General features: G+C 44.7%; 1 protein-coding gene across 7 annotated transcripts in view; it reads right to left on the bottom strand.

Moving 5' to 3' along the window:
* Positions 1–12660, bottom strand: part of MEF2D (myocyte enhancer factor 2D) — a 122752-nt gene extending 110092 nt beyond the window's left edge. For 5 of the 7 annotated variants that reach the window (XM_083165803.1, XM_083165802.1, XM_083165808.1 and 2 more), the window contains exon 1: positions 12413–12660. The gene's annotated coding sequence lies outside the window, so the exon portion shown is untranslated. The remainder of the gene's footprint in view (positions 1–12412) is intronic. The other 2 variants (XM_083165809.1, XM_083165810.1) reach the window with 1 other exon arrangement.
* Positions 12661–13487: the final 827 nt, after the last annotated feature.

Here is a 13487-nt window from a genome sequence, read left to right as displayed (position 1 = left end):
TTAAAAGAAATGGACAATACGAAGGATTAGGATAATATTTTGTGGTACGGCAGTTGTTGGGGGAACTACAAGTGTCAGCTTGCCACACTAGTCTATGATACTCCCAGGCAGCTCCAGGAACTAGCATAGAACATTACAGAAGATGACAGTGGCATCAGGAAGGGTTATGTGTCTGAGCTTGTCCCTGTTCCGTCTTTATAACATCACTAAGTCGAAGACGATCCCGCTCGTATGAATAAATTAGGAACAGAGCATTTGGGCGCGTTTTGTGCTGTCTGATACGAATGTTAATGTAGAAAATGAGGCATTTAACAAGGTTGGTTCTGCGACAGGGGCCAGATCAGAGAGGAGGCGCATGCCAGGTAAAGTCTTGGCACTCAGCAGCGAAGAGAGCTGATGTCACGTAATAGAGGGAACAAGATGTTACCGGGTGGCTGACAACATTCCATCAGCAGCTGCCCTCCACATGGGGATCTGGCCGGTACAGCCGACACAAACCATCATGCCAAATGCTTCGTGCCTATTAACCCGTAACACGATACTGTAAGACAATGCACGGGGCCTGCGAAGACCTCTTTTACGTCACCTTGTCGCAAGTACTGTAGGCTGTAACATTCGAGCCACCCGTCGATACTGTGCAGGACGCCTCGGGCCTCCCAACCAGCGCTCACCCTTGGAGGCATGGTCTCCAAAAGACCTCTGAAGGTGCGTTGTGGTACTTGGCACCAAGACTTGAAGTTCTGTACATTGTGAGGTGGGGCCTCCATGGCTGTAGCAGATGCTCCAGTAGCTGGAGGCCAAGTCAGCACCTTCAACTCATGTTCCTCAAACCATTTATGGACAAGGTTTGCTGCGTGGCCAGGCGCATTGTCCTGCCAGAAGATGCTGCTGCCATCAGGGAATTTGGATGCCATGAAGGGGTGAAGGGGTCTGCAGCAATGTGTAGATGGGTAATATGAGTCAAAGGAACCTCCTTATGAATGCCAGTACCAAGGGGTCCAAGCAGTGGACATACAGGCCCATATGCAGCAAGCTGCAATGCACTATGTTTTGTATTGCAATGCGCTATGGGAAAAAGCCAAGTTGGCGGCAGTGGTGCGATTCTCTGGGCAGTTTTAAGGATGACTGAGGGACACATGTATTACGCCAGGTGAAGTGATAAAGTGGAAGGAGATAATGCACCAGCCAATCAGCTCTTAACTGTGAGGTTACAGCATGGGTTTAAAAAATGGCAGTTGGGGGCTGATTTGCTGCTGCATTATCCAGGCCCATACACACTAGAAGATTATGTTTCCAATCTGGCTGGTTGGAATGAAAATCTGGACATATTTGGGAGCAAATGACAATTGACCATTTGATCCTAAACATAGAAAAAAGACAAAAATTGGTCATACAGACAAATTGGTTACATCAATTTATGCAGGTGACGGCATTTCCCAGCATTTGGGAGCAAACGGTAGATTGTAATTTGTTCCCAAAAATTTCTAGATTTTCATTCCAACCAGCCAGATTGGAAAGATAATGTTGTAGTGTGTATGGGTATTTACACTTTATCACTTGTCCACTATCTGCCCCTGAATCTGAAATAATTTTACTAAACTAAATATGTAAAAAAATAAATAAAATAAAAACACCTACTGGCAACACAGCCAAATATTTATAGAAAATGGTTACACACTTCACAAAAAATGACTGTAAAATGCAACAATAAATCCTCTTATTAAGGATCTCAAACACTTAAGATTCCAAGTAAGAAATACACAGAACTGACAGGACTGTAGGATTTTCGGGTTTTAATAAATATGTACCAAGTGATCCAGTGACCCACAACAACCAATCAGCTTTGACCGTTCATTTCATAGAATGCTGATTGGTGAAAGGATCTGTACCAGCACCAACACCTTGTTTCATCGTTTGTAGAAAAGTGGTCTTTGGGAAATCACACAGGCGGCCTGGGGCCTTAGATACTATGGAGAACCCGGCCTGAGAGACATGTGTGATGCTGCTCTCTCATTCCGACTGTCATATCCCGTGATAGATGGGCACTGAGGTAATATTCTGACTGCATGGATTAGGAGAATTCATCGCAGGCCTCCGCCCGATGTTTCCCAACCTCACTATGACCTGATGCAAATATTCCCCTTTATCTGCCACTCCTGGCTTTACGCTGTGTAAGGAGGCCTGTATATGGTATGTATATGGTCCCTCATGTATTGAGGCCTGTGGCTGTATATTGTCCCCTTGGCATCGTCACATTCACGGTGAGGTTCTTTCTGCCCCAGGAGCCAAAAATCTACACCCACGTGAAGGCAGCCATTTTTATGGGCTCAATAAATGCTAAGAGGCGAGTACAGCTGACGGACACTAGTAACCTCACTGAGGCAGGAGAGGGCCGCCATCTTGTCAGCTGGACCAGTCTCCATAGGCACCCTGTCAGAAAAAAAAACTGACTTAGGAATAGTGGTACGAGGCTGCATTCCCAGGGTTAAAAATGACAATTTCACCTCAGGTTCCTAAATTATAACATTTACAGGCGATAAGTAACATGTTAATCTCTTCACTGTATCCATGGCTTGCTGCTGGTGCCATGTCGTCACTCCTTGGCCCAAACACAGCAGATATTTACCCAGAATCCATTGCACGGCAACCCCGTGAGTGCGAAACTGTATCACGGCTGAAAATGACTAAGTCATCGAAGTAATTAATACAAAGTCATCTTACAAAAGGAGCAGGGTGTGTTCCAGTGTCTACAGGCCTACACCCCATGGGCGGTGCAGTAAATACACAAATCACTCCATGTGCCGGAATATTATCACGCTTGCTCTTTACTATTTACTTTCTGGTGACTCAAAGAAAGTGAAGGCAAGGCTGGGGCGCACAGATCATCGGCAGCCCGATGGCGGACGAGGACTAACGTGGCAGCGATGGCTGTACCGAGTAGCATTCAAGCTAAAGTGTTACGTGTGTGCTTCTTTCTTGTTAGGGACATGTTAAAAGCCACCGCCCTTGCGCACCAGCACATGTGCATAAAAGTATATGTACATACGCAGTCGTGAAACATTGCTCCCCTGCGCGAATATGCAGGGGAGCGAAAGGCCCAGAATAAGGTTTTATGTTTGAGATATTGACAAACCTTGACTAGTAAACCATTCATCCAACTAATTAAGACAAAAAGGTCAGAGAGCGCCCGTAACAGCAGACGGAGTGCTGCAACAACATGGAAGTTCTGAGAACACGCAGCTACCATGTGCTGTAGCAGGACGCCCAGCCCTCCAGGCCTGGCACACCTCAGACTACAGGGAAGAGGGGACTGGTGTGCCAAGAGTCCGAGGGGCTACCTAGAAATCAGGGGTCTCCTGCCGCCGAGCACATTATCACACGCAGCGCACATAGTCCTCCGCGTATAAAAGAAGCGGGAGCCGTGTTATCTGACAGAGAATCTAGAACAGGACAAACGCGCGCTACAAACAGGAAACGGTTTCACAAACCCATCAAATACCAAAACTACCTAAATTATTTTTGTTAAACTAAACAATAATGATAAGAAGAAAACAAACATCCACATAGACATACATGGAAAAGAGGAAAACTACCACTGAAGGCCCACAGGACTGTAATTTATAGACAATGCATGTTCTGTAGGTTAATCTGTGTCGCATGAATCAAAATGCATGTATGTGGCCAATGGATTGGGGTCTGTTATAGGTCACTTCTGCCGGAGGCTATCTATTTTAACATAGTACAGGTGGGAAATTTTCTTCAAAGGAAAACAAGTAATAAAACACGAGGACATGCACTGAAACTGGAGGGAGGTAGGTTCAGGGGAAATGTTAGAAAGAATTACTTCACAGAAAGGGTAGTGGATAATTGGAATAGCCTCCCATCAGAGGTGGTAGAGGCTAAGACAGTAGAACATTTTAAACATGCTTGGGATAGGCATATGAATATCCTTACAAAGAAATAAGGATAAAAAAGGGGCAGACTAGATGGGCCAAATGGTTCTTATCTGCCGTCAAATTCTATGTTTCTATGTTTCTATATAGCTGCCGTTACTGACAAACGTATAGGGGATTATAGTAGGGATATGGGTGTACCACTGGAGGTCTACAGGGCTTCGGTAGTAGTACAGTTTGCATTACAGTCACTTTGCATTTGAAGACGAGTCCAAGCAAGCTCAGGACCACAAGTGACCTACCTGTGTCTTTACCTGGGAGGATCCGGTGCATGTTATTTGGAGCCTTGCATGGTGCATCCCGGACTGCACTTTGCACTGTAACATCCCATGGTCTGGGTAAGGTCGCCTTTTTGGAAACGTTGGAGTATATTTTATATGTTCTCTATTGTATTTTTACACGTCACCAAATTAAATTTGTCATTTTATCTGAGCGCCTGATTTTTGGCATAATCTTGTTTTTCAGATACTTGAAATAGGTCATGTCTAAGGTTGACATGGTTGGAAGGTCAACAAAAGCATTAGGTCAACAATGACAAGGTCGACAGTAAAAAAGTCGACATGAGTTTTGAACTTTTTTTTTTTTTGAGCTGACATTTGCCGCCAGACCTTGCCGTCCACTTCGGCGTGGTGGGAGAATAAAATAGTGTGTTGCCGAACTCAGGGACGCAGTACACTCACAAGGTGTCGACATTCGGGACAAAAAGAGTGGAAAACTTATGTCGACTTTTACTGTCGACCTTCATTAATCGACCCAATGACAAACAGTAATATTTATATACAGTACACGCACTGTGCATACGCGCCTATACTCCGATAGTTTGGTCAATGTATAAGCAGAATGCGAGTCTGGAGCCATGAGACATGATTAAGGCCTATTAGTTATGGGTGCTGTGACCCAGATATACAGGATCCTGGTGGAATGAAGGCACGTTAGAGGAATGTGATTATTTCAGGAATAATGAAGATAATGAGGCCCACCGTAGTGACTATCGCTCGCAGGCCCAGATTAGCTATGCCTGCAGCTAGCCTGAAGGCCGTGGCTTGAAAGACTGCAGCCTCCCCTTTCCTCAGTAGGATAGGAAATGTTTCCACTTCCACCGGCCAAAAATAGCTCTCTCAGACTCGCTGCTGTTTTGCAGGAGTTGTGAAGGCAGTGGGGATAGGGGCTTGGCTCCAGTGTTTTTTGGGATTATTTATTAGGAAGAGAGGGCCGGGCCTAGTCCGCACCTCAGTGTGTTTACATCTTACTTGGCGAGGAGTTATATGGCGGATCACAACATGTGTATATTATAGTGTAGGGGCGCCAAATAACGTTCCCTGACAGAGAACAGCGAGATTCCTGGTCCTGTTCCTCATAAATGGGGACCGAAGAAACAGACGAGGGAAAAGGAAACACTTTAAGTGGCGTTTCCACCCATATTAACTCTTAGGGGGATATGGACTGCTATACGCGATTACTTGTATTTTTCTGTGTGCTTCAGCAAAGTCTTTACATCATCCTTAATGATTCCTCCAAACCCCCACCAATAACCTGGCAGAAAAGCAACCGATACACAGATAAAAGCTATCCCGACACCTCACTAATCTTTCTTCCTTGTAAGTAAGGCAATGGTAAGTCAAAGTTGCATGCGAGCGTGAAAACAACACACTGCGTAACGTGAATAATTAATGGCAATACGTACAGCTATCCTGCCCACACGAGTGACACATTTCTAGGCAACCTCGTCTAGAGAACACAACCTTCGGGAACGGTAACTTGGTAACAAAGGAGGGGTCCCGTGGGATATATCCCCTTGTCGTAATAGTAAGGGGGGGGGGGGGAGGGAGAGGGGTCTGTTAATGTATAGACCCACTGGAGTACATTAATGAGAAGTATAAATGTAGAATAAGTAGAGGTCGACCTTGAGCCTGCTCATAACATTATCCAAAACCATACCCCTACCAACCCCACATGTAGGTGTTCTGGTCAGGCACACGGTTACCACAATGTACTAATGGCACTTCCTGGAGAGCAGTGGAGACCCCCCCCCCCCCCTTCCCCCGAACAATCAGAGGTCTCCGCACCTGGGTAGTGCTATGCTCATCGTTCAGCATTTTAAGTACCCTCTGCCCCCTGGCGAATGCCTGGGTTCACCTGGTGGTGGTGCCGGTATATTCATTTAATAAATGCATATGAAATATTAATGAGTGTCTTTTAGAATCTTCCACCCACACCTGTTCTGGCAGAATCCACGTTTCCTGGCTCAGTGTAGCCGGTATTCCCAGAGATTAAAGGCTGGCATCATTTAAGGCTGTGTGCACACGGCCTGGTCTTGTCTTTCCAATGGGAGCATGGAAACTGGGAAAAAAACAAGTTCCCCCAGCAGACCATAATAGACTAGCAATGGAGACATACATCCTACGTGATAAGGAATTGCAGAGATCGCCGTTACATTCATTGGCAAACATATGGTAAGCCACCAGGCTGCGGCATGGCATGTCTGTTGCGGTGGTCCCACGCTACACAACCATAAGCCCTACTGAAGGTTGTACATTTATGTGTGTTTCCAGATTGACAGAAAAATCACCTGGAGGCTCCCAGAGATCCTCCAATATGGCGCTACATTATTTATTTGAGTAACTACCATACTGCGTATCACTGTCATGAGAGACAAAACTGTACAGACCAAGCACTCAGGCCATGACACATTGCGGTCAGCGGATGATCATACCCACACGCAAATAGCAGCCTTGTGCTGACGAGATTTATTTTATACGGACTACTTTATGTAGTGCCGGCGTATTCTGCAACGCTTTATACTGGAAATGAACACAACCATATAACAAAAACAGTAAGTGCGCGCTTGCTCACAAGCTTGCACTCTAATGCAGGGTACACATTATATATAATGTTTTCAACAAATTTGCTGATAAAGACCATTCATTACACCAAATTCTTCAAATCAATGGACAGAACGTGCTGGAAATTGGATAGTAACTGAATCTGCCTCTTAGCCCAAAGAGCGGTTAACAAGTGTGAAAATTGCCAAGCAAACATTTGTATTCGTCATAAGGACCTGTAATGTTACCTTATATAGGTATTCTATAAATAATCTTTTATTTACTCAACATTTTTTATTTACATTTTTTGCAGATAACTTGCACATCTCTTACAGAGATTATTAATCAGATTTAGAATCCATAATAAAAAAAAAAAAAAAAAAGGTAAAGCGCACTGATTGGTGTTACACTATGGTCCTGTTAAAAAGTTACAAACAGCTGAAGGCAGTCATATATATACCATTCAGGAAGGACCACCCATCATGTAATGATATTTACTTGATTGATTGATTTATGTATTATTATTGTTAACAGAAACGGTTGCAAAAAAATAAATAAAAAAAAGGGAGTAGCCAATCAGAAGTCACAATGTAGGTGAAACAAATTCTCATTGGTTGCCCTTGCTTTGTTCGCTGTATCCCCAAAAACATACACCCACCATAGCAATATGAATTTCTCGCCTATAGACCCATGCAAAACATTATCCTGAAATCTTAACATATTAGCAATATAATTATTTAGCAATCCAACACAGGAATCCCCCAACCTGCCAGATGTAATTACATGAGTCAACACATCATTTTTTTTTTGCTTCTTGAGTCTTCGTTAACGCATCTGTGTTCTGGTTAGAAAATGAAATTAATACACCTAATTGCTACTAAATTTCACCCACCGCATTCGCGTTTACAACGTTAACAGTAATGACGGGGTATCACAGGCATAATTGCAAATTTGTACATTTCCCCCCCCCCCCTATTAATTATGTGCACAGTGAATCCTTTTCATCAACAACGTCTACAACCTCCCTGCACCCATGGGTGTTCGGCTTGATTACAAATCGGCACTTTGGAAGCTGGGAGATCCTCATTAACTCTTTCAGGTGGGTAGCGAGGCGGCGCCCGCATTGGGAGATAGCGTCGAGCAATTAGAAAAAAAAGTGACCTGCTAGCAAGAAACTATCTTTAGGAACTGAATGCTAATGTAGGGCACAAACCAGAACGACCATGATCAGGAGACGGTTTCCTTGAAAACGTACTATGGATTGGAGTACACGAACTGCACATGATCGGTACCCAATCCAATGTAGATGACAAATATCTAGTGCCGCAGGTAAAATCTCCAAAGCGACCCAACGACCGGCGGGGACGTGCATCGGATCACATTGCATTGCAAACATGCACAATTCTGCTCTTTTTACAAATGAAATCGGTCGGAATTGGGGGAATTGAGCCCAAGTCATTCTGCTGTGTACCCAGCATTAGTCAGAAGGGATCCCTGCTTGTGTTATCAGTGGATATTGGTCAAGAGGCCGGCGCACCATGGCGACAGTTTGCAGCCGCATTTAAAGCTCCAAAAAGAAATGTGTTTGTGTACGACTATCGGGATCTAAGCAGGGGTTAACTGGAACAACGGGAAGGAGGATCTCTTAAAGAGCCCATCGGAACATTATCCCACGATACGTGTGTGAGTATCGACCCACATTGCGGATTATTGACTCCTCTCTTATTTTTCCCAAGGTCCTTTATTTTGGAGGGAGGATGGGGGGGGAAACCTTGTCTGAGGCTGTGTCCTTGGCCGTTTCTGACCCTGGTACAGTGTGATGCTACAGCCGCAAGGAACCCTGGGCTATGGAGGAATGCTGGGAACTAGCGGAAAGGAAGTTTCCCATTGCATGCACGTGATTGATGTAAAGGCACTTTGTACACAAGAGTTAAAAGAAGGAAGACAGGGGTTTTTTTTTTTGTAAAAGGCGAATCACTTAGATGTGAATAAGTGCAAGAAATGTGCACGGTTGTGCAGTTGTGCGGGGGCGCAGCGAGATAGTCTGTGCAGTTACAGCTCCGCTCGCTCTCACAGAAGCTAGAGACTCTGAACAGGATTAGCAGCACAAGGCAGGGAGTTTTATAACCATCTATATGTTATCGGGTGGCAGGAAAGATTCTCCAAGTCATTAGACTCATGAAGTAATATATATTTCCATACTTTGACACTGTGTTCTAATAAAGCCGTTCCCAACTTGTATCGCCAAAATATTTGGCCGCTCTCACGTACCACTTACTAGCTTGTTCTGTGCCCTCATGTAGCCACTCCTTGGTATTCCCCTGAATCTGGCTTCTCTCTCTGCCTTTTAGCATTGTCTTTATATCATCAGGCAACACTGGGAATTGGTGTGTCCAGTTGCAAAGCTGGGATACAACAGTGTTCGAAGCTAAAAGCGCGGGCAGGTGAAATAAAAACAAGCCCAAAAAGCATATACTGTAAAACATTTATGCAAAAAAATCAAAGTAAAAATCATCTGGAGGGGGACAGTCCCTTCTAGAGAAGAGAATCAGCCGGAACTATACTTCTAGGGAAGGACCCATTGGGTGTGGCATGGGATTCAGACAGTCAGTAATCGGACATCGGAATCCCGACTTGCGGTACTCAGACAGCGGGGCGAGCGCAAGCCCCTTGCGGGCCCACTGGCGACCCAGCTCACCAGTAGCACATGGAAATGCGATGCAGAGATGGAGTGGTACCCACAGTTTCAGTCACTCGTACCAATATCGATTTACCATATGGCTGAATATTCTGGAGAGGGGCAAATGAATAGGGAATTTTGAGCACCGATTTCAGAACTCCGTGGTTTGGGAGGGGTGGGCAAGAACACTGATATATTTTAAGTAAGATGCATCCAGTAAGTGGAAGCCACAATCATAGGTCACCCCACAAACTGCTCTACCTCATACATCTTCAGAAATACGTTCGCCTACAAATACAATTCCAATTTCTGTGTTGTGCCAGATTCCATATATAATCCGGAACAGATTAAGATGTCACCCGCATTTTACAGACTAGTGTTACAATGGAATACACACAGGTTCCGCTATGTGGTCGTAAAGTCAGGATTACTTCATTTGAAAGAGGCGTGTGTCCAGCTTCACACCTTTACCCTTGTAAACCCCATTGATCCAGAAGGCAGTTTACTCTTATGAATGGCAGTAAAAGAAAAAAAAAAAAAAACTGGACTCCACAGCAGGAATCAGACTACTCCCTGGACAAACAGGCTAGTAAGACATCCACTCCTGTCATCTGCGTTCAATAAAGTCACTGCTCTTACAGTAAAGAACCCCTTTTATTCCAACAGCTAAGGATAAACCAGCGTCCTCACAGGAGACCTGAGAATACAATGCCAGAGTATCTATAGGGGGCCATGACCATATTTATGCACAGTTAACATATTAACACACACACCCCTTCCCCCCGGCTTTTAAAAATCTCCCCAGCACTGTAAGTAAATGTCAAGAAATGGGAAGAAAATTCATGTCGGGTAAAAACCCAGCATCACAGCCCTGCCTCCTGGGTACATGATCAGGACTTATGACCCTCAACCAAATTCAAAAGGGGTGGGGGGGGGGCAATACAAATCAATCACACCAGCGGCAGCATAGAGGACAACCAGGCCTGTAACCTTTACCACATAAATGAAGAGATCAGGCCTAAAAGAAGAACTACAATGCTGCAACTAAAAACATGGCTGGGAGACTGTCATATACCACTGACAGGTCTATAGATTTCACTATGACCTTCATGAAGCTCAATATTTAGCACAACATTCCCATAAGTGTTCAACACTGTCCATGGCTGGCACTAAGCAGGAAAACTGAGACTTTGAACAGCAATAATATTTAACAAACAATAGCCAAAACACATACGGACACACCAAGAGAACATCACTTGCTTTAACATTAATATAATGTTTCAAGATACTAGAATATAGTGCAACCAATGGATTGTACGCCCAGCTGTTGGCAGTCAGTCTACCTACGGTTACATGGATTAATTATAGGGCGAAATGGCATTATATTGTAAGCACATAACCTCCCTCTGACTGATGTATTAAACAAGCTACACAACTGTGACAGGAAGCAAGGAACGCAATAGAAATATATATATATATACATACACTGGATATAAACAAATAATAAATAAGCACATTCAGTTACAAACAAATAAGAGTGGGCTACAATTAACTGTGACAGGTAAGATTTAAAGAACAGGAGACACCAATGAAGTCCTTCCGAATGTCAAGTGGTATAATAACACAGTATATAATAAAATGTCAATATATAAGCAAATCCATAAACCTGTCATGCAAATATATAGCATGTACTGTACATATTTACAAAACATGAATACATACAAACATACTGTATAATATAAATATTCCCTCCTGCCAAGGATTATTTGTTTCTGTCTCAACAGACAGAATTTAGGATGTAACAAAGGTGAAAGTCTTTCTTCAAAATTGACTTTCTTTTCCCTGGAGCAATTATCGCCTCAAACTTAAAGGCCAATTCTGTAAATGTTGGGGGGGGGGGGTGTACTGGTAAGGTGGGTTCACATTTCCAGCCCACACCTATAGAGCGTGCTTTTATATAGGGGATCCCAGGAGAGCGAAGGCCAGGTTCTGAGGAGAGCAGGTGTACGTACAGACAGGTACAGCTCTAGAACCTGACAAGGAAGCAGGACGCTGAGACACGCGTGTGGTTATCAGGTGAACAAGTGCCAAGTAATACCTAATAGTGACAGGAGCCTGACCCTACAGGTTAGAGTCCTCTATTGACAACACATGAAAAGTACACAAAATAGGACAATCAGAGCCCTCTGCATGGGGTGTGTAAATAAACCAAATATATGACCTCCCAAAATGTTACTGCCTCCCTAGCTAACACTTTATGTGACAGCCAAGGTGCTTAATACACAGGTAGGGTCACTTTATTACCCAGAAGGAGTCCGACCCCCTCGCCCTATACAAAATAAATAACTCCCAGCAGATGTGGGTACATCCTAGCAGATGTTGGACGACGACCGACTATCCAATCCCACATAAATAATGCTGAGGACGGTGCCCACTACCCCCCCCCCCCCCTTACTCCCCAGTGCCCATACCATGCTCACCCGATTAACCCTACAGACAGTAAGGGGTAAACAGCAGCCAGCCCTTACATGATACCCAAAAATAGAAGATGGCTATACATTGCATGTTATTATGGAACCCCCCCCCCCCTACATACCATAACCCCCATATCCCATCATCAGCATAAATAAACAAATGTGGGGGGAGAAATACCACCCCTCCCCTGTGACCTCAATTCCTACACCAGAGGTGTTTACATATAGTAATAATAATAACAGCAGCATCAGCTGCCCACCTGGCCTGTGATCACCTAGCACCTGGGCAGGGTCCTGGCATTACTAAGGGGGCACCCACTGCCAGGCCAGGCACTTATACCCTCCAATGCTGCATGGGGCCCGCTGGCATGGGGGTAGCGGCAGCTATAGAGTCTGGCAGAGGGGGTGACATACACACAGATCACATACTGGGGGACAGCCATAATGATAATAACACTGTGGTGGGGAGGGAGAAGCACTCACCAGAGGCGCCTTCTCCAGACCACTTCCAGCAGGCACTGGGAATAATCTCCCCTCCCTTCTTCTCCTGGAGGGGAGTCTGCAGATCTCCTCACCCCCCAGATGTGAGAGAACAACCCCCCTGTGTCCCTCCGCCAGCAGCGCCCTGTGATACAATGTAACAAGTCACTCAGCGCATCTGCTGCCGCGGCCGCACTGACACTGCTGCTCCTGCTCCTGCTGCTGCTGCGACGGCGACTGACGAGCGTGACAGCCAATGGTGGCGCGGAAATGGGTTGACAGCGTGCCAATGGCAGGCGGGGGAGGGACCTGCCGCTCTACGCTCCGACTTGCTCTGCCATCAGGGTAGGTTGTGGAGCAGGGGCTTGGTTACGGCGTGTTGCTGTGGATCACTCCGCCTGACTTTAACCCTCTCACTGCCAGTCTCCTCCTATTTATGCCATAGGCAGTAAACAGGGCAACCAACTTCATGGGTGGTGTCATGATGTGGTATGAAGCGGGAGTGGGTGTGTTCCATAGATATAATTCTATATCTATGCATAGGTGCACCTGCAGCCTGTGATAGACTCATCCACATGAGGCACATGTGGGAAGATTCATCCTGTCTCCTTTACAAATCTGTTGATTTTAGAGTTATTTTATGGAAATCAATGCCGTGTAATTGTGCATTAAAATTAGGATTCTTTTGAGGTCTACCTATCCTTAATTTTACCTGAAGGTGACATACCCGTAGTGAATGCTTAAATCCACTATACAACATCATATGGAATGTTACCCCTGAGGAAGTCGCTATGACGAAACGCGTTGGTTGTATTCCTTGTCATGTCAATACAATGAAAAAGTTTTTATTGTATTTTACGAATGTTTATTAAATTGTCAAATTGTTATTCTTGTCTGTAAATTATTATAGTTTTATACATCTGGTGGTGGAATTTTATATGAGTGGCGCACACTGGGCGAGATTTAGTGAAGTGCGATTTTTTTCGAATGTGCGATTTTGCTCAAAATCACACCATATCGCATTTTTTAGAAATCGCATTTTTTTGCTGTGAATTTGCCAATTTAATGAGAGGAGAAT

The sequence above is a fragment of the Crinia signifera genome, chromosome 12 (assembly GCF_055691185.1).
Source record: "Crinia signifera chromosome 12, ASM5569118v1, whole genome shotgun sequence".
Taxonomy (NCBI): domain Eukaryota; kingdom Metazoa; phylum Chordata; class Amphibia; order Anura; family Myobatrachidae; genus Crinia; species Crinia signifera.
This window is presented reverse-complemented; position numbering and strand designations above follow the sequence as displayed.